Source organism: Cricetulus griseus, chromosome X (assembly GCF_003668045.3).
Source record: "Cricetulus griseus strain 17A/GY chromosome X, alternate assembly CriGri-PICRH-1.0, whole genome shotgun sequence".
NCBI lineage: Eukaryota > Metazoa > Chordata > Mammalia > Rodentia > Cricetidae > Cricetulus > Cricetulus griseus.
The window spans coordinates 16904520-16926678 of record NC_048604.1 but is presented as its reverse complement, the minus strand read 5'-3'; the positions used below and the strand labels follow the sequence as shown (position 1 = coordinate 16926678).

Genomic DNA, 22159 nt, shown 5'->3' with positions numbered 1-22159 from the left:
TAATCTCCATAACCTCGAAACCTAAGTAATGTTTCACTGAAATCCATCAAGTTGAAAACTTTGTTTTTTCACATTTATTTATGGTTTTTTTGTGCTCATGTGGAGGTCAGAGGACAAATTGTGGGAGTTGGTTTTCTCTTCCCACCATGTGGATCCCAGGAATCAAATTCAGACGGTCAGGCTTGGAGGCAAGTGCCTTTACTGGCTGAGCCATCTCACGGGCCCCTGTGGAAACTTTCTATCAAACATAATTCCAATTTTAATAGAAGATATCTTATTCTGGTTTAGCAATCTAGAAGAGAATTGAAACTGCCTTGCCTTTGACTATGGTGGACCTCTCAGGAACCCTTCCATGTGGACCAGCACCAGGCTGGAAACACGTGTCTTCTGCTAATTGCCCCTTCCCTGTTGTCACAGCCTGCAGGCTCACTTACTCCTCGTCACACACTCCTGAGGTTTATAGAATAAGGACACCATTATGCCAGGCTATCACTCTTTCTCAGTAGAAACAACACGGCCCTTTGTGAGCTCGTGAGCTCGAAGCTCACTTCAAAGGGTGTGGCTATCATTCAGTGCTCCTAAGGGAAGGGTCTTTGGGAAAGTGCTCACAGTGTCTTTTCAGTTCTAGAATCTTCTCTCGGGTGTGGGGAGTTAGAGCAGGAGTTTTCATGAAGCCCTCCTATGGGTGTTTTGTCTACCTTGGAGGCAATACCATATATTTTCAAACCTCCTCAGAAAACAGGTTTTTTGCCAACTTTGTGCCCCCCCCTTTATCAATCTCCCCTCTCATGCTTGGCTTTTGGCCCAGTTCTGAGGCCTGCTTTACTTCTGCCTGGCATTTATTTCATAACAGCTGGCCCAGGGAGCTCAAATACTTAGCCTCAGCTGCCAGTTTAAGGAAGGAGAGGCCCCTGTAGCCGAGCTGTGACAATGACAACATTTGTTCCCACAGTGGTATTCTCAATGTCAACAGCAGTGACAGGCTCCAAAGGGGATTATGGCCAGTCACTGCTTAGGGATGGTCATGCATCCAGCTTTGACTCCTCTCAATGCTGTGAGCGAACTAGACATATATAGTTGCTTTTCCACTCCACGATAGGGGAAAACAAAGGGCAGAAGACCAAGGGGTCTGCCTAAGGGAATGAAAGCCATTCTCCCCAGAACCACAATCAGGACACTTGCTTCTGTGACTTGCCAGTTTCTTTACTCAGTTAGTAGGATAGCTTACCTAGCATACATAAAGCCTTGGGTTTGATCTCTAGCACTGCATAAACAGATCATGGCGCTGCAGGCTTGGAACCCTAGTCCTTGGGAGGTGGATGTGGGAGGGTTAGGAGTTGAACTTGAAGGTTATCTTCTATATAGTGAGTTGGAAGTTAGCCTGGGCTGTATGAGATCCTGACTCCAAACAATCGGGCACCCAGAGTTTAGAGTCACTTTGGTTGTTGAGAAACAGCCTCAACAACCCAGATGTAATCATTATGCATGATCTCAGTTTCCTTGACTTCTCTGGAGCCCAGGCACAGTTCATCACAGGGCATCACAGCACCACCAAGCTTGGGCTGTAGTCCAGGTGTTGCCTAGGCTGCATTCTCATATAGAGCTTGAGGTCCTTTTCCAAGCTGCTTTCATCTTTTGGCGGAACTGAGTTCCTTGCAACTGTAGCACTCAGACCTTCACCTCCTAAGGCTCTACTTTCTTCTTTATGGCCTGGCTGCTTCCACAGGGCTAGCAGGAAATGCTCTCTCCAGAAAGACCCCTGATCTTTCTTTTAATGGCTTTTTCACCCAATTAATGGCTAACCCAGGAGCAAGCCCCTTCTGTAAGTTCAACATCACTTGATAGGAAACCTTAAATTACATCTTGAGACTATTTTTATATATTATAATAAGTTGTTTGGTCAGATGCATGAAAAAATATATCCTCTCAAAGAATGAGAATTGAAGTGAGTTATTCAGTATTTGCCAATCACTATAGTTAGAAGAAGAAAGAAAACAATCCAAACCAAAATAAAACACCATTTCCTGTTAGCCAGCTCAGGGATAAACATGAACCTCTTCAATTCTGAGATTAGTGTTTTTGTCAAAGCCCTAAATCACCAATAAAACTGATAGTACCCTCATCCAAATATAAACATCATAAAGCCAAGTAGCTGCCAAGCACAAGGCCCTGGGATCCATCCCCAGCACTACATAAAAATGGGTGTGGTTATGCATGCCTGCAGTCCCAGTACTTGAGAGGTAGAGAAAGGAAGACAGGAATTCAAGGGTCGACCTTAGCCACACAGTGAGTTTCAGACTGGCCCAGTTCTCCTCCTGAGTCATCTGTTATCCTAGTGTCCTAGTGCCTAGCCCACTCAACATTTGCTGGGAAAAGAGACATAGCAATGCTACTCAGCTCCCTGGAAGAGATGGTCTTGACCACGGTCTTTTTTGTCACACTCCTACAGGGAATTGAGTCACCTCTTCCCTCCTAGAAGTCACCTCTTTTTTTGTTTTTTTGTTTGTTTGTTTGATTGGAGACAGGATCTCATTCAGCCCAGGCTAACTTCCAACTCCAGAGTACTGGGATTAAAGGTTGTGTACCACTACTGCTTGGCCTGAGACCAGGTTTCTTGTAGCCTAGGTTGGCCTTGAACCCTCTATGTAGATGAGGATGACATTGCACTTGTCATCTTCCTGCTTCTACCTCCTGAGTGCATGGCTTACACGTGTGGGCCACCACACCTGGTTTCTGTGGTACTGGGATGGAATTTAGGGCTTCCTGCATGCTAGGCAATCATTCTACCAACTGACCCGCATTCCCAACCCCTAACTGACAACATCCCTTTAGAAGCTTCCCTTTTCCATATATGTGGAGCCACTGTTGGTATCACGAAGCTCTGGAGCTTGTGTGCTTTGTACTTGTTCCCCAACCCAACGGCATTCCCCTGCATGTGTCCGAGAATCAGGGAAAGACACAGAGCGTGGAGTTCAGCATTAGATGTGGGGATCTGAGGGAGCCCAGTCTTCTGCCTTCCAGTCTCAAAGATTTCTGACCCTATCTGGCAGGAAGCCACATGTGGGAGGGAGAAAGCTGGAAAACTTTCAGTAGATAGTGGAGAAGACAGTTCTAGAGGCCAATTCACTTGCCATGGGCTCAGACTGTGAAGGTATTATTAGGTGATGGCATTTGCAATTCATCCTAGAGGCCAGAACTACCAACTTTCTTGTTTTCCAACAGCCCGAGCCTCCTACTGCCTAAACTTCTCAGTGTGTTTACACCCAGCCCTCTCCATCTCTATGGCTACCCACTCTGGGCTATTTCCCACACAGACACTGTACTTTGGCAATGCATCCCAGATTTCCTGATTTGTGATTGTTCCTTGTTTTCATGTCCCCAGAGTAGTTCAGTCTCAAACAATAGGCTCCCCCTTCTCAAGATGGTGCCTGAGTACTCTTAGTACTCTTGAGATATGGGTGACACGGTGGATTTGGGATATACCACCACACTTGCCTACGAGAACTATATCAGTGTCACCAGTTTCCTGGGGGTTGTCTTCCTCAACCATGGTCCACTTTATGCTTTGAGATAGGTTTTCTCACTGAATGTGGACCTCACTGATCTGGCTAGACTGGCTGCCTAGCAAGTGTCAGGGATCCTCCTTGTCTCTGCCTTTCTGCCTCTCCAGTTCTGGCATTACAGGTATGCACCACGACAGTTTTTTTTTTTTTTTTGAACGTAGATGCTGGGGATCCAACCTCTGCTCTTCATGCTGTGTGACAAGGACTTCAGTGACTGAGCCATCTCCTCCACCCCTGAATATTCATATTTGGCTCCAATTCCTTCTAAAATCTCCTGTCTAGTATCATCCATCTCAAAGCTTTTCAGAAACTAGCAGAGAAGTCTTTTTCACAATCCCTTATTTGTGCTCTAGTATCAAGCTTCCTTCAGAAACATCTGCCAACACAGTAGGTCACTCTTGACACCTTTGCCATGCCCTCTGTTCTTTAGACACATGAACAAGACAAACATTTTGCATTGAGTGACACAGTAATTCTATGTAGGTCTCATGGCTCCAGAGCTAGTTGGAATGATAAGTTGAGTCAGCAGGAAGTAGAGTGTAGGCTTGACTTTTTCAGACCATATGACACTACTACAGTAATCTTGGCCTCACCAAGTCACAATTTCTACAAAACGACGCATGTTTAGATGATAGACACAGCTTAAGCATTCAAAAATGGTTACCGTTTTACCTTTATGACCAATTCTCTTGCACATCCATAAAAGGTATGTTCTTGAATAATCTTTAGGCAGATGTTTGCAAGAAAACTGTCAATTAGAAGAAGGTAATTGTACAACAGGTGAGATGACTCAAAGGGTAAAGGCTCTCAATACTGAGCTCGAGTCCCATACAAGGAAATGTGCAATGTCCACGCCAGTCTCTGTTAGCCCTGAAGCCATTGAGCAAAGGCAAGTCAGTCAAAGGCAACAGAGTCATTTCATAGTCCCCAGAACCCTTACAGCGGAAGGAGAGAACTAAGACCCAAAAACTATCCTCAGGCCTCCATGTGAAAAGGCACGCAAAGTCTTCCAGACCCAAGCAAGCACACACAGGCACAAATCAGTAAATGCAATTTAAAGTAAAACGATTTGGAGAAATTTATTTTTTAAAGGATAAAATTAAAGAATGTTACAAGTGTCTTGTTTAGAATATAGCACACACTAAATGTGTATTAACTTCAGTGTCTTTATATGTAAAATAGAGTTCACACACACATACACACAGTTGCAATGATATCCTTGTCTGTCTAGAAAACCCAAGGCATGCTGGGTATGATAGTGGACACCTCCAGCACTCAAGAAGCTGAGGTAGGAACACCATGAGGTCCAGCCCAATCTGAGATCGTGTCTCAGAGAACAAAATGAAACAATATAGTTGCTTGTGATGCTGTATATCATTAGGGCATGCCCAAAAGGGGCAGGAGAGTCATGAGTTGGAGGCCAGCCTTGGTTGGGCTAGGGAGATGGGTCAATGGGTAAATCTCTAGCTGCACAAGCATGAGGATGGGAGTTCAGATTCCAGCAATCACATTTTAAAAAGCTGGCAGGCACTGTAGCCCACCTCTGATGCCAGTGACTAGGATGTGAAGACAGGGCATCTCCAGAGTCAACTAGCTAGTTAGACAAGCTGAACTGCCGAGCTCCAAGTTCAGCAAGAGAGTTTCCCTTAGAAAAAAAACCTGGTGGGTAACTGAGGAAAGACATTTGACACCTACCTCTGGTTTCCACATGCAGACACTTCCATGTGCACTCCCCACACACATGTGCACACACATATACCACACATTCACATAAGAGAAACAATGGAAAACAAAACTTAATCAACATCTTGGTTTTAGCCCCTGGCTCCCAAACACAGATGTTTGTGTATCTAGATAGAAACACACAAGGAAATGTATCTAGACAGAAACATACAAGGAAATGTACAACGTCCACACCAGTCCCTGTTAGCCCTGTAGCCAAGGGGTCTACTCATCTAGCAAAGGCAAGTGAGTCAAAAGCAACAAAGTCATCTTATATTCCTTTAAAGGTTGTTCAAATAAAAATTTGCAACAATGTGAATGCATGGACACCTTTGCCCTGCCATGTCCCTGAGCTAGAGAAGCAGTGACCATGTGGAGATTAGCCTCTGTGGGTAACCTTCAATGGGCAAGCCTGGGTCCTGCCTTCCCGTTAGCAATCTGTAGCCAGAGTGCTAGGGGGTTGGGGTGGCCATGGGTCTCCTCGGCACAGGAAGCAGGATGAAATCTTGATTTGGAGTCTCACAGGAATCTCCATACAAAGCCACCTTGTTCCTGTCTCCAAGGGAAATGCTCCACTCTGAGAAAGAAACACTTAGCCACAGCCAGGCAACTGAGTGAGCCCCTTCTGCACTTTTCCTCGCTTCTGACACTTTTCATTCTAGAATGGCCACAAGACAGTTTTGTGAAGACCTATTCCAGCTGGGAGGTGGTTTTTCGCAGGACCTGGGACATCAAGTAGAGCCCCAAGCAGAGGCTGAAGAGGGGACCTGGGACGTGTTCCTTCACAGTGAGAAGTCTCTCCTAGACCTGGGCAGTGACTCAGTCACCAGTTAGGGTGGTTTCTGGATCAAAGAGCCCCGTGGGTACCCTTTGGGGAAGAACTATTTTGCAACATTGAAAAAGTCTCCTGGGCTGGGGAGATAGCTCAGTGGGTTGGGGTATTTGACACCAAGCTTGATAACCTGGGTTTGGTCCCCAGAATCCACATCGTGGGAGGAGAGAACCAGCTTTTTCCAGTTGTTGTCTGACCTATACATGTGGGCTGTGGTATGGACACTACCCCCGCCCTGAAAATTAAAAAAAAATAATAATAAAATACAACAATATCTAAAATTGTGCTTTCTACTCCTTGGCTACACAAATTCTTTGGGCTGGTTTTCTTAAAGCAGAGCAAATGCTCCTACATTGAAAGGGGTGTCACTCATGTATGTGAGAAGGAAAGGCCCTAAATGGACTTGCTTCTTACAGGGAAGTAAATGTGCATGACTCCAGGCAAAGATTCCAGAAACCAGCCACCTCTTTCCTCATTCCACTTGCCTGTCACACTCTGACCATTGACACCCAGTCCTGAAGAGAAGAAATGGAGTCAGAGAGGCCAGTTGAGAATAGGGAAGAAGTCAATCTGGATTCAAGGCCCCCAAATCATTAGGAGGCTAAAATCAAGCAACCCTCCCACTTAGTTTTCTCCTAGAAGTTTGTTGATTTTAATTCTTACACTTATTCAGTCAGTTTTGAGCTGGTGTGTGTGTGTGTGTGTGTGTGTGTGTGTGTGTGTGTGTGTGGTGTGAGATAAAGATTCCATTTTATTCTTTTGCATGTGGTTATCCAGTTTTCACAGAGTACTTTACTGAACAGGCTACCATTTTCCATTATATCTTCTGGATACCCATATCAAAAATTAGTTGATTTTATACCCTCGGGTTCATTTCTAGACTCTCTTTTCTGTTTCATTGTTCTTCATATGTATGGTTTTATGGCTATATCCTACTGTTTTGGTCACCATCATTTTGTCATGTAGTTTGAAATTAGAAAGTATGATGGCTCTAACTTTCTTTTCTTTCTCAAGATTGCATGGAATTTTTTTAAATGTTGTAGCTGTTATGATTCCATATAAGTTTTAGATGTTCTTTCTATTTCTATAAAAATGCCACTGGAATTTCAATATAGATTACAGGTAGTCTGAATCCCACTTTGAATAGTATGGAAATTTTATGAGCATGGGAGGTATTTGCATTTACTAATGCCGTCTATGTCTTTTATTAATGCTTTATAGTTTTCATGTATGGATCTTTGACTTCCTTGGTAAGTGACTTCTCCAATAGCTGCTCTACTTGCCTCACATAGCTGTTTGATTTGAAGATCAGGTAGAAGCAGAGTGGGAAACCCTTTGGACAAGTGTTGTTGCTGAGTGAAAGCACCCATCTGACTGCTCCAATTGTTCTCTTTTTGTTTTTGTTTTTTTGTTTTTTTGAGACAGGGTTTCTCTGTGGCTTTGGAGGCTATCCTGGCACTGTCTCTGGAGACCAGGCTGGTCTCAAACTCACAGAGATCTGCCTGCCTCTGCCTCCTGAGTGCTGGGATTAAAGGCGTGTGCCACCAACGCCTGTCTTGTTCTGGTCTTTTATAAACACAGCCTAAATTCCCTCATAGAACTTCTGGTTTCAGGGCTCCTCCACTGTTCTGAGTAGAGGACAACTGTTGACCAGGTCAAACTCCATGTTTTGGTAAAGTGCTAAAGGTCCTATTGGTAGTTCCCACACAGATGTATCTATACCCTCAGAAGAAAAGCTTTGGGTCTTCTCAGTGAACTGGCTACCTCAGGAAAAAAAGATACTATTGGCACTTGTATTGACTGAGCACTTAGTATATGCCTTCTGCATTCTGTCCATTATCTCACTTATTATCTCCACAACAACCCTGTTATTATCCCCATCTGTCAGATGAAGAAATTGAGGTTCCAAGAGATGAAGTCACTTGCCCCAGGCCACACAGCTGTGTGTTTCCAAAGTTCAGTCTTTGTAATAAAGGTCAGCCTTAGAAACGGCATCTGGTTTTGAGAACCAAGGACTTCAATTTTTTTTTTTTAATCACACAATACTTCCTTCCACTCTACGGGAACCACTGAACTCCCATGAGTAGGGTTCTAACCTTCCCTGATCCCTATACCATTGGAAGCCATGGCTATTCGTGTGAAATGGTACAAGAGATGATAAAGATTTGAAAACAGGTACTTATCCTTCAGGAGCACCAGAAGGAAGTGAAGCAGACCATGGAACGGAGAGAATCAAGGCATGCTTCTGAATAAACAGCAGTTGATCCATAAACACAATTACACTTCTACTCCTTCTAAGCCAATGGTTACTAGCGTTTTTTGAACATGGACCCTTTGAGAATTTGAGGAAAGTTGTGGACCCTGTCCTAGGAGGAAACGCTAAATGCAAACCCACAATTTTTCGCATAGTTTCAGAGAAATTTATTGAGTTTCTTGTATGCTGTCCAAGAGTAACAGACCCCAGGTTAAAAACTCCTGCTTTAATCGAACCCAATTCTATGCTTCAAAATGTAATAAATTAGAGAACAATGACTCCTTTAAATAACAAGGCAACCTAGGGCACAAAACCCAGGCTTTGCTTTATAAAGCTTTTGTTTTCAATGCCTAGTTGCCTGCATGAGGCAACTTAGCATCTCCTAGTCCCCTAGTTCCTTGTGAAAGGCACAAATGACCACTATTAGGCCTGGCCAGAAGACAGAAAGAGAAACTGTACATAGGCTGGTAGTAAATGTCTTTGGTTAGTAGAGTTGGGAAGCCAGCCACTTAATAGACAGAAGTTACTTCATTGGATGTAGACTGGGTGATGTGACCTTAACAGCACAGCCAGTACCTGAGGTCAACTGTTTTAATCTCTGCATAAAAGCAGTATAGATTTGACCACGTCTGTTCCTACTAAGCAACTGGCTGCTTCATGAGAGGCCAGGGACCTGATAGCAACAGTCTCAGTATACATTGGCTCACCCATCTACCTGAGTCGGCAGTCAGCTAGCTTTCTTACATTAGCCCATGTTATTCCAAATAGCAACTGTTAGTTCCTTGCCAACTAGAAGCCCCATTGTTCTTTCACAACAATATTAGATAATCCCAAGCCAAGTCATTCCAAGATAATTCCCCCCTGGCCTCTTGGATTGTGAGTAGACAAGGTCTTACTGTAATCTTTAGTAGAATTGTTAGTTACTGCCTGATATTTCTCCTAATCCACTGCCAATGTTTAAGCCTTCATATAAACAGTCACAATGACAGATCTGATGCAAATGTCCTATAGCACTTTCCTCTTTAAAGATTTTGATTTGAGAGAAGGAGGCTATGTGGCATGTTGGAAAGTACAGTGGACCCAGATCCATCATGCGTTACCTCCTTACTTCTCTGTGTCTCATTTCCCACCATTAGACAGCCAGCAGTGTCAGCTGGCATGGAAGGTCACACTTCCATGTGCTTGGGAAATTGAGGCAGGTCAACGAGCTACACAGTGAGTGTTAGGCCAGCCTGTGTAATACTGTGAGAGCCTGTCTCCATCGCACTGCAGAAAAGGACACTCTCTCTGCTTCTCTCTCTCAGGCAGGTGCCATGAAGGACTCCCAGGAAGAAGCTAACGAACCCGCAGATGATGTATTAACCAGTAAGCTTTTGAACACATGACAACTCACAACCATCATTTCACTTAAGCTTCCGACAACCCCAGGGGCCACACAAATCCTCATTGTTTTGTCATGTATTCATTTACTCTCTTCTCCCTCTCCTTCTCCTGTACTCAGAAAAACTTGTAGAGAGGCCATATTATGGTCAGGTGATGCATGCAGCCTGTGAGTGTTTTCTTTTGTGAGTACAGAGTTAGAAACAGATTTAGCAAAGAAAAAGAAAAAAAGAAAAAAAACACTTCAAAGCATATACTGCGGCATAGCAAAGAATTGGACTAGCCCCCTCTCCCCAGCCTCTTTCTTTCCCTCTCTCCTTTCTCTTCTCCTCCTCCCCCAGGCTACTTTTCCATGGCTCCAAGTTATTTGACCCCAAACATTCCCCCATTGTAATCAGAAGTCGTTACTCACTTTAAAAAAAAAGAAATCTTTGGCTCTCTGAGAATTCTGAGGCTGTCCTGTTTTCTCCGTGTCGAGCACGAGGAAAGGGGTAGGGAGAGGATGATGCAGGTCCCTTAATCGTGACTCTTCGATGCCTGGACTGTTCCAGTTATATATGGCTTTCAGGAGATGGCCGAGTATGTTCACCCTCTCCCTTTTCCCGCCCCCTTTCTAACTCTCAAGCTGCGCAGCGAACCTGCGGCGTCCAAACGCACCAGGTGTCTCCAACTCTCTAATTGAGCAAGGCAGACTCCTTCCCAGCCAAGAGTCTTGAAATATTTATCCACATTTTGGGTTCACTGGATTAATGCCTTAAGCTGGTGCGCAATCCCACTGAAGGTCAATGTTCTTGTCCTAATGTTGTCCAATGTCTGTGTGGTATTCAGACCTGAACATGATAACTTCCCTCCAGATTGCAAATTCCCCCGAGTGCACCCTGGAGAGAGAAGCCACTTCTCATTGTTTGCAGATCGGTCAGCATAATGATTCAAGGTGGGCTCAGGATTGAAACTGCCTTGAGATAAAGCAGATCAGCCCCAATTCACTCTTGGGGGAAGGCCTCTGAGAAGGGGAATGTGCAAGGCCCCTCCAGTCAGAGGAGACATCCGCTCCCCTCTGCTTTGGGCTCCACCAGTTAGCAGATGGAGGCCCGTGCAAACGCTGGCCAGACCAAAATGGTGCCGAGACAGCCACGATATTGTTTAGAAAGAAAGAAAGGAAACATCTGCAAATGCTGCCTTGGTGCTGAGCAGGGACAGCCTCCTGCTTTTCCTCACGGGCCCATGGTGGGCTAGCTCCTGACTGATCAGAAAGGTTCCCTGAAAGAAATGCATCTGAAAGACATTTTCCATCCCCCCCCCCAGGAAATGCTTGTGTTTAGTCATCCTTACTACATGGGCTGAGTCAGCAGGCTCAGCTTTAACCACAGCTGCTTTCACATGGTAAGTTAAGAAGACCAGTTAGTTGAGTGAGGAACACTTTGGCTGAAACACTTTGACAGCCTGAGCTCCCAAATCGGACGGCTAAAAACTAGAGGAATTGCAATTTGGGCATGGCTCAATACCTTTTTCAGTCCTTCTGGGTGGGCCTCAATTACTTTTTAGTATGTTTGTACTGCAGAGCATTCCAGAATGAGGAGAGACAGCAGTCTGTGTACCTTTAAGAGACCACTATGGTGCCACAGTGTGATCTTTGGCTTAGGATTTAAATCCTGGTTCTGTCAATAATTTGCTATATGACTATAGGGCAATTGTCCCCTCTCCCCAGGTCTTAGCATTCGTATATTTAAATTAGAGGCTTGGATAAGATCACTTCTAAGGGTTCTTCCTGCTCTGGTGGCCAGTGGAACAGTCAGGGACAGATGGCCAGCCACTCTTTCCCCAGTTTACCTGGGGAAAACACTGCAGAACCTGTTTTGGGAATCTTCTTCAGCTTTTTCCCACCTGTGGCTAAACATCTTCCCTGTGTCTGGCCACAGCCCGTTTTCTCTTGTTTGGACCTCCCTGGACACAGAGTACCCCCGGGGAACATTCTTTTCTAAAAATTCCTTTGGCAACTCTAAGAGCTTCAAGTCTGCATTCTGTTAAATCCTCTGTAAATGTGGGAGACAATTGCTTATGGCTGAGGTTTAAATGACCACACTTTCTCCCCTCATCAGAGAGGTTTTTCCATTCTTTTGGTCACTGGCACTGACTCATGAACCTAGGGGGACGAAGGCTGCCTGAGGTCCTCCACTGGATGTAACATTAGCTCTCAGGGAGAAGAAAAACCACATATTCCAGAAGCAGCCAGACGTTGCCCGGGAACACAGAGTTGTCCTAGGCCACAGAGAATCTTAGACACAGGAAAAGAGAATGGGCTTGTGTAATATAGCCTTATAAATTCTGCTATTCATCTCCCGATACGAGAGACCAAGGGTCACAGATAGCTGACATTGGCCAGAACACTTAATGGGTGTGCATCAGACATTGTCATGTGCACATTACTTGCTCATCTAATATTTAGCCCTGCTACTTTACTGCACAGTGTTATGGTCATCTTGTATTTTCTAGACGAAGAAACGGAGGTGCATAGTGGTAATGCATTTTCTCTAGGTGAAACAGGTGATAAACAGAGGAGCTGGAGTCATGGTCTAGATCAGCTGAGGGATGTCTGCTGTCACTCATCACCACTTCTGAGCATTGGCATTACAGGAAGAGTGAAGATGGTACTGATGAAGTTGACTGCCCCACCTGTCTCATGTTTCTGCATCTCTTGTAGAGGTTTGGTGCCTGCCTTGGTTTCTATGGACCCTTTTCACAGGAAGGAAAGAAAAAAAAAAACCAAAAAAACCTTTTCCCCTGCTGATCTGCAATACGTTCACTTTATGATCCTGGAATGAGTCGTGTTTTCCTCTTAAAAGGGAAACACAGAGAAAGGACACTGTATAAAACAACTTTCCCTGAAGCTAAGCAACTATTGAAAACTTAGCTCCATCCCTCTCTGCTGGTAAGTCTATTAGATTAGTCATACAGCAGAGTTTGGGGAGAAGCAGTAACTTGTGTAGTCCCAGTGCTTCTCATTATGGATATGGCAACTGAGGCTGATACACTGGTACAGTTACCAGATACTCGGGCCAATTACTGCCTCCATGCTTTCTCTGTAGTCCAAAGAAAGTAGGGAACAAAACTTTACAGCTTGGTCAAAGCCAGGAGAGAAAGAACCCAATTTCTACCTTGCCTGTGGCAGTCTTCCAATTCTTAGACAATCAAAAATAAAGGCTGTGAAACAGTTTAGGGGGTCTTTTCCTGGGGGAAGAGTGTCATGGCCTCAAGTTGCTTCAATTGTCTCTATTCTCAATGTGGGGTCATTGCTACTGTATCAGAGACTGTGTGTGGGTTTGAGAGCACTTTGAAGATGGGGAAAGGGGTGGAGAAGGACAAAGCTGGCTATTTTGTAATTCCCTCATGAGATGATCTTACAAGGGAGTCTGGGAGAGTCACCTGTATTAGAGCCACACTTTCCAGTGGGCTGTTCCAAAGATCTTACATAAGAGAGGGGCAAAAACATAGGTTTTCATAGGCAGTGATAGAGCAAGCAACCTTTGGATGGTCTGTCTGTGTTCAGTGTGTGTGCAGCGCTCTCAGAAGCCAGAAGACAGTATCGGATCCCCTGGAACTAGAGTTACAGATGGTTGTTAGGCACAAAATGGGTACTGGGTATCGAACCTGGTTCTTTGGAAGAACAGCCAGTGATCTTAACTCTTTGAGCTATCTCTCACAGCCCTCTTAGGATCAGTTGTTTTTTTAAACCAGGTCTGCTTACCTAATAGATCACACACCTGTACACAAATGATTGGGGAAAGCATACTTAAAAACAAGTTGCTCAAAAATTGGCCTGATGACTGTGATCTAAAGAGAATTCCTAAAGTTTGCTGGAATGAAAGCTGAGTGCAGCCATCTTCCTTTTTAATTTTGAGTGTGCAGATATTATTGAAATACTTTCAAGCCAAAGGCTTATAAAATATTTCTTTAAAATAAATTTTATGGTGGCATAAATTTTCACTAATCCCAATACAGCAGTCAATATGGAAAAACTAAAAGAAAGAACTGGGGCTTTTTGAAGCCTTCCAGGAACTGGCTTGTAGGAACAGTAGCTTAACGGCTATTTTTCAAAGAGATACCAGCAGATGAGCCACAGTCCCTAGTGTCAACCCACAATGTATTTTCCAGTCTCTTCCTTTTAAGTGCCCAACAAATGTGTCAGAGTACAAAACTAGAAGGTACCAAATTGTAGATCCTGCCTGATTTGCTTGCTAACTGAGGCAATACACACAGACAACCTCAGGTGCCATGTCTTCCTAGCTGCAACGACAGGAAGACATGACTGGATCATTTAAACATCTACGTTGTGTTTTGGGGTATCGTCTACTACTGCCTAAGAACTTTCCCATGTGGTAAGAAAGTCGACCACACACCATCTTAGAAGCAAATGAACTTCCTCTTTGTTGTACAGAATGGCTGAAGTCTGATTATCTTTCATAATCAGCCAACCTCTTAATTCAACCCAGGTTGTAGCTAAGCTCTCAATCCATGGGAGCAGCTTAGTTTAGGAGGAGAGACCAAGGTGAGTGAAAGATAGGGGTATTTGTGGGTGGAGGTACTGTACACAGGCTCGCCTAAGAAGAATTTTCTAGGTAGTCAGCACTTCTAAGCTCCAAAAAGAAAAAAAATCTGCTTTTGTAGTGTTAGGGGATGACATTTCATTGCAAAAATAAATGATTTGGTCATTACCATTTCATGGTTGCTGGCAACCACCCCCCTCTGCTTTCTAACAATTTCCATTTTAGGCACTGACAAACCCTTCAAAGAGATTCAGCCAAATATCCACCCAAAGTTGCGTATTTGGCAGTTTCATAGGGAGAAATCTGGGGCCTCTGGGCAGAAAAAAAAATTGCCAAAAAGGGCTCCCTCCCTCTTTGTTAATTGTTAACAAACAGATCACCATAAACAGTCACAGGGCTCCGTGGGCAGCAATATGGGAAGGAAAGGGAAAGAACGGAAGTTGTTGGCAGGGCTGCTTCCTTGGCTCCATTCTTGCTCCCAGTCTTCTTGTACTTTTCCCAAAGCCGGGTGCTGCCTTAACTGATATCCCTAGCCAATGCAGGCACAGCTCTCATGAGGCAAACATTCCCTTCAGATACAAAGCCCTGAGTGGAAGTGAAAATCACAGGGCAAAGAGTCTCTGAGGCTGTATACAGGCTTTCTCAATCTGTTGGAAGCTCATCTTATCCAACTGGATGAACCTACAAGCATGCCATAACTAAGGATCTGCCTCTCTGGGAAACATCCCAGTTGATCTCTGGACCCAACTTGGGTCCCTGGGCCCCGAGGACACACAAAACCCAGAGCATGTAGGCTTGCCATTAAGAAGATGGAAACTCGGTCCTGCTTGACCAGTAGCTTCAATAGCGTGATGCTCAAAGAGATTTCACATCCATGTTCTCCTCAGTCTCGGAGGCGCTGCTCCTGGCTCATGAAATGAACAATTCCCTTTTCTGCATCCAAAATTTGTCCATCCTGATCACTCAGCTCAGGCCCTACCTATGCAGTTTCTTTTCTGCAAAACCTATTTTGTGTTCTAAGTCATAGGCCTTATTACCATTAGTAATTCAAACCAGCTTTCTGCATCCATGGGTTCTGCATCTGTGGAGTCAAGCAATGGCAGATGCAAAGTGTCCTCTAGAAAGTTGCATCTGGGCTGAACGTGTCCAGCCACCCCGCCCCATTCACCACTCCATAAATAATATTGTACAACAACTATTCATATGAAATTTACACTGAATTAGGTATCATAAATAATGTGGAAACTATATCAAGTACCCAGATCACATGACAGTCAAATGCAAACAGTATAGCACTTTTTTCAGTATAACATTTTATGTAAGAGATTTCAATGTATACCTATGGGGGCATTGTGAAACCAATCCCCAGTAGATGACACTGAATACTGTGTGTTTGTTTTTCAGTCACCTCTCTTATGAGGCAGTAAGCCTCATGGATACAGGGATGCTTCTCTTTTATTCAATACTGTATGGACAGTGCCCATCATAGTGCCTGACACATAGTAATTGTTAAGTAAATGGCACATAAATATTTGTTAAGTCAGAGAATAAGATGTTAGTATTCTATAACATTTAAAGCACCTGTAGGTTGTATCTCCGAAAGCTTTTTGCATTTGACCCTGCTGCATCCAATCAGGAAAAGGCCCCAACTATCTCCAGACCCCAGCCACACCCAGTCTCTCCTTTTCACTTGATTCACGATGCCCACCAGCATCAGGAAGCTTCACTGGCTAGAGGTAGTTGCTGTTGGGGATTTGCCAAGCAGTGGCTCTAGCTACTGCATACTGAGGTCTCATCACACGGAGGGCCACACACTGCCTAACACTAGAGTTTCTCCTCCCTTCCCTTGGGGAGCTGTTTTCCAAAAGTTATTTAGATTCCCTTCTCAACAACAAAGAAAGTCAAGTTGCTGTTATAACTAAAATTGCCCTAATTCCAGGTGGTCAGCTTTCCTCCAAGAACCCCTCAAAAGGCTGTCTGCTCCATTAAATGACAGCCATAGCCATCCAGCTGCTCAGCATGGCAGCAGAGCTCCTCTTTTCTGAAATGAAGTAATGAAGAGGGATGAGGTACCAGACCGCTAGCAATTGAAAATGGCTCTCAAAGGGTTACCCTACCTTCTGTTCTTTCTTCCTGTCATTAGTTTCAATGAAACTGGCATGTGGTGAGTACAGAAGATACAGAAGGCCTTGTGCCTTTAGATTAGATCTCTGAATGTCGACGAACCCAGCTATTTCTGCTATTCCTTCATATTACCATAGAGGGTTTTCTCTACCCCAAATTTAAAATAACACTAATTCCATTATGAAGATCCCCCTTCCAAGTTTACCAATATTTAACGTGCTTCCTCCCTCTCCTTCTAGGTCAGGGTCTCATGTTAGGAAAGACTGGCCTCAAACCCACTGAATAGTAGAGAATGACTTTCAACTTCTGATGTTTCCTGCCTTCACCTCTCAAGTGCTGGAGTTGCAGGCACCAACTCAGCCTCTTAATGGGCTCCTTGGTCCCAGGGCATCTATTTCCCATTCATCCTTCCTTCCATTCAGAAAGAACATTGTAAAACTGGACCTTCATCGACTCTCTCTTCTGCTGGAGGAAGAGTGCTAACTAGCTACACTTACAGAGGCAGGGTAGGAAGTGTGTTTAAGAATTAAAAGAGATCTGGGTTTGATGAAGAGATCTACCACTGGCTGCTTCACTTAGGACACATGACTCAATGTTTCTGAGCCTGTTTCCTCATCTGAAAAAAAAAAAGGATGTAAGGCCTATGTCACTACCCTAGGATGAAAAAGTAAGGCTGGAAGGAGGAGATAAAAACCAAAACCAAAACCAAAAACAACAAACAAACTCACTCAGTGTGGTACTCTAGAAATGGTAGCTGTTATTACCATTGTTATTATTGTTGATAGGCCAGAAATCAGTTTATTGGAAATTCTTTGTAACTTTATAACACCATTTGGAATAAAATTTGTATATTTTCTTCATGTTTACTGTATGTTCAGTACTCTATGGACACTAATCTTGCCCCCTTTGTCACTTTTTTCTTGATCTGCCTCACAAGACCTGTCCCTCTCTTTTACATCCCCAAATTTAGTTGACATGTCTCAGTTCCCTGGGGCCATGACCTTGATGGAGTCTCTCTCTATACTTTGATCATATGTCTGCCCTAACGATTTTGCTTTAATCTTTCCTGCCAGGCCTTGTTAGACAGCTTCCCCAAACCCTCAAACCTTTCCTGACTTCATCAAGACTTTTGTGGCTGTCTGTTTTGCATTTTTCCTCTGTTGGATCAGGTAGCTATTTTATTCCATGAATTCTTTAAAATGAAAGGGCTGTTAGCTGTGATGTGGAAGCACATGCCAATTTGTTGTTGCATCATCAAAGACAGAGTGTGTGTGATCCTGGTTTGTCTACCAGTTCTCATGCTGGGTTCTTCTCTGGTGTAGAGAGATAAATACAATAATTAAATTCCTAAGGTCCTGGGTGCAAACATTCTGCCTAATGTTCTTTTTCTATACCTTCCTCAGTGCCTGAACTTGGCTGATTCAGATTAGAATTAACTGTTCTGTAGGCTATGTTCATGTATTTCTCAGAGCTCATCTTTTGAAAATTCTCTTCCACATTAACTGTCAAAAAGAATCAATGGACTTGATGGCTCACATCAGGAGTCACAGCAGCAGAAGCAGGAGGATTGCTGTGAGTATGTGCTCCACAGCAAGTTCCAGACTAGCCAGGGCCCCATCTCCAATAAGATAAAGTAAAAATATAGAATAAATAAGAAAGTAAATAAGCAAATAGAATTGGTGTTTCCTTCCCCCTGTCCCTGGAGCTCAGTTCAGTTCCAAGTTCTAAACCTCACTCATGGAGAAAAAGTCTGTGTGTTGAACTCTGGTCATCTTTGATGGCAAAGAACATTTTTCTCTATCACCACCTCCTCTCTTAGTAATTGCCATCCTCACACATTGCCTGCCTTGATCTCTCACAGGCAAATGCTGACTGGTTGATTATTTGCACTGGTGATTGTAGTATTGCCCTCGCTTGGTTTTGTCTCTAGAGTCTTTTTATTGAGAGCTTTTATATTAAACATACACTAAGTCCCAAGCTTGATTTTTAACTGATCCCACATGAAGGAAAGATTTTTCAACTCATAACACATGAGGCACATCTGTTCTGCTTATTTGAATTCAGGCCGTACCATTCTTATTATTATAGAAGCTGACTGTTGAGTATCAATATTTGTCTCTTTTGGTTCCATTGAACTTTCCCAAATGCTGCCCCCATTTCTGGATCTTTTAAACACACACCCTGGAGTGTGAAATGATGGGACAACTCCTGTTTTCCTTTTCTCTTTGCCCAAGTTCTGTTGTTGGGCTGATGTCTTGTGCAGGCAGTTGGAATACGAAAGTCCCAGTCAGATGTGGCCAGTCATCATTTTAAAGTCTAGATATGAGCTGGACTTGTGGTACACACTCATGATCTTAGGACTTTGGAGGCTGAAGTAGGCAAATCTTCAGTTTAAGGCCAGTTTGGACTATATAACAAGACTGTATCTTAACAGAACAATCAAAAACAAACAAACAAACAAAAACCAAAAAATAACCCAGTCTGCCTGGGTGTGTGGTGGCACTGGGTGGTGGCAGTGCCAGCTTTTAATCCCAGCACCCAGGAGGCAGCGGCAGGCAGATCTCTTGAAGTTCCAGGTCAGCCTGGTCTACAGTGAGTTCCAGGATATCCAGGGCTACATAGACAAATCTTGTCTCAAAAACAAACAAAAATGAAAAAAAGACAAAAAATTGGTACAAACACCTCTCACTACCATTCCCTTATGCTCTCATAAGCAAGAGAGAACGGGGGTTTGTATCTGATTTCTGGTAATAAAAAAACATCTGGGTGTGCCCAAGGGCATGTGCACACTAGGACACTCAGGCGAGACATATGATCTTGCTCACACCCTCTTGGCAGTGCTGGAGGTGATGCCAAGCATAGCATTCTATCATTGAGCTACACCAGCCTGAGGCAGTCTTTATCCTGGGCTCTTATCTCTAACAACACAAGCACATCTTCACAAGAGCCCACTGAGTTTATTCATCTGCATGGTAGCATAGCAGTAGGGATTTAAGTGGGGCCGGGGCAAGATGGGTCATACAGGACATAGCACAAAGGAAATATGTAGTTTGTATGTAATCTCTAAGAAAACAGGATGGGTCTAAGTAGGGTTAAATGGATGATAAATCATAGAAGGACTCAAGCAAACTAGGTCTACTTGTTCAATGTCTTTAAGCTTTGGACTACTGATCTTTTAACTAAGGGATACGACTGTTTCTTACTTTAGAGTTGTTATGAAGACAAAACTGGATGGTGCACATAAATCCCAAGCAGAAACCATTCATGAGTTAAGAACTACCCCAATCCAAAGCTCATGTCTCATGTTGATTCTAATGGCTAGCATACAGTAGGCACTCAAAAGCGGCTGACTTCCCACCAAAGACCACATATCGCACAATTTCATTTATATGGGACATCTAGAATTCATAAGGGAATTCATAGCCAGAAAGCACATCAGTTGTTTCCAACAGCTGTTGGGAGAAGGGGTGAGGAATGAATGTTTAAAGCATATGGGAGTCTTCTCTAGGGTGATGAAAATGTCCCAGAGCTAGGCAGAGGTTATGCTGATACAATAATTACTCCATGTACTGAATGCCAGTAAACTGTGCATTTGAAAATTGTTAAAATAGTAAATTTATGTAATTTTTATTTTACCACCACAAAACCAGTGGCTTCTATTAAGCTCTTAATTCTCTTCTGGGTTCCTCTCATCTACAGGGCTGATAATCGGTCACCCACTTGTATTCTAGGGCAGTGTGAAAGGTCTTGGTCATACTCTAGGCAGATATCTAGCAAAATGTCTTGGCTGCAGCTCTTGTCTCATCCTATCTGGTGGTATTTGGCTTTGATATCCTTCTCTTTGACCTGAACCTACAGAGGAAGAGGAGGAGTAAGACCAGTAGAGTGGAAGGGGCCAGCAAGAACTATCAGCTTAAGGGCTGGAAAGATGGCTCAGCGGGCAAAGTATTTGTCAAACAAACATGAGGACCAGAATTCAAATCGCAGACTCCACAAGGCCTAGTAATATACATCTATAATCTTAGTGCTCCTATGGTGAGATGAAAGGTAGACAGAGAAAAATCCATAGATGCTTTTGGGCCAGTTAGCCTGGCTTTACAGTGGCCAACAACAGTAACAACAAACAACAAAAGACTTGTGGTAAAGGCAAAATGTGAAGAACAATACCAGAGGCTGCCCTGTGATACCCATGTGTATTCTGTGGCATGTATGCACCCATACTCCAATACGCACATACACTCAAATGCACACACATATGCCACACATGTGAGCTGCACACACGTGTGTCACAACACACACACACACACACACACACACACACACACACACACACACATTTAGGCCTAGTCAAAAATATTGATGTCAGCTTCAAGCTGGTTATCTCTTAAGCTGCTTCATGCTGACCAGCCCGACTAGAAGCCACGCACAGCCTTGCTTTTGGAAAGAGTTGTTCTTTACACTACTGCAGGGAGCCTAAGGACACCCACAGCATTTCTAAGCCCCCACTGTACCCTCCTTAACCAATCACCCAGCACTCCAAACACCAAAATTCTTGAGCTGCCACCAGGAATGTCCCTGGAGTAAATTAGTTTTTTTTTTAGGGAGGTAGAGTGGGGGAGATTGAGCAATGGGCTCCAATCTGGGGTCTAGAGAGTGACTGGAGCATTTGAAATGTGTTACCCAATAAAAATCTCTGTTAAGGCCCAAGACTGAAATAACTCAGCTGGGCTCTGGTCTCAGCAGGGCCCATTCATTAGCTAACACTTCTCATCTGTGATGGTTACAGACAGGTTTTTTCATGCCCCCTGAAATGGGCTTCAACATTGCAGCTGGCAGACAGCTGTGGCCTCACAGTGTTTACATTACACAGACGAATGCAGTCTGTGCAGGAGACACAGAATGAATCTGATTTAGCTGTTGGAAAATGGGATTTTGAAAAGTTCCGTGGTTTTCTCTTACCACCGCCAACCCCCCCACTTGGCGGGCAGCAGAAAGCCTGAAGGTGGAACGAAACAAGCATGGAGGGAAGGAGTCTCCTGTTTCTGGGGCTGGCGCTTTCCTTTGTTTGCAGCATCTTTGTGTGACACCTCCAGGTGGTGGAGAGCATAGGATTAAGGGGGCTGTGGCAGATCATCCCTTCCAAACTGAATCTTACTGGTCAGCATTAGCTCTTGGGGACTCAGCCCAGCCAGCAAGAGACAGATGGCAAAGGCTGTCAGCAGTGCTCTAGTCCATTCCCTTCACCTCCAGACATGAAGAGGACAGGAGTAGAGTCCTCACAGACAGCTGGGCCCATGACCAATTGGTCCACAAAGTGGAAGCAGGGTTGATTAATCCTATTGTGGTCTGTAGGACCCACTGCACTGCCTCGTGGGGAACCTGCCTCAGTCCCATAGACATTTTGCTTTATTTTGTCAGGTCAGCAGTATTAAGTAAGCGCTCTTTGTTTTTCTGCATCCTAGTCCTCTGTTTTTGTCGTTCTTTATAACTGCACCAGAGAGAGACTCAACCTTCTAACTAACTTCTGCTGCCTGACTTCTGTTGCAGAGAGCTCTTCCAGCTATCAAAAGTTGTGTTATTCTACTCCATTCTGGCCCACCAACAAACATTTCCTGAACATTAACCACATGCTAAACCCTTTGTTCAGTTATTAGAGATATGTGCAAACAAGCAGACAGAAGCACTTTCCACAAGGAATGCAGTTTGAAGGGAAGGAATGCAAGAAAGCAGTAAATCATAG

At 44.0% G+C, this 22159-nt stretch overlaps 1 protein-coding gene across 4 annotated transcripts in view; it reads right to left on the bottom strand.

The window, feature by feature from the left end:
- Positions 1-22159, bottom strand: part of Plac1 (placenta enriched 1) — a 165797-nt gene that overhangs the window by 29921 nt on the left and 113717 nt on the right. For 2 of the 4 annotated variants that reach the window (XM_027432106.2, XM_027432104.2), the window contains exon 1: positions 10164-11021. The exons of the other annotated variants lie outside the window; for them this stretch is intronic. The gene's annotated coding sequence lies outside the window, so the exon portion shown is untranslated. Of the gene's footprint in view, positions 1-10163; positions 11022-22159 lie in introns of those variants that run through there. 4 annotated transcript variants of the gene reach the window in all.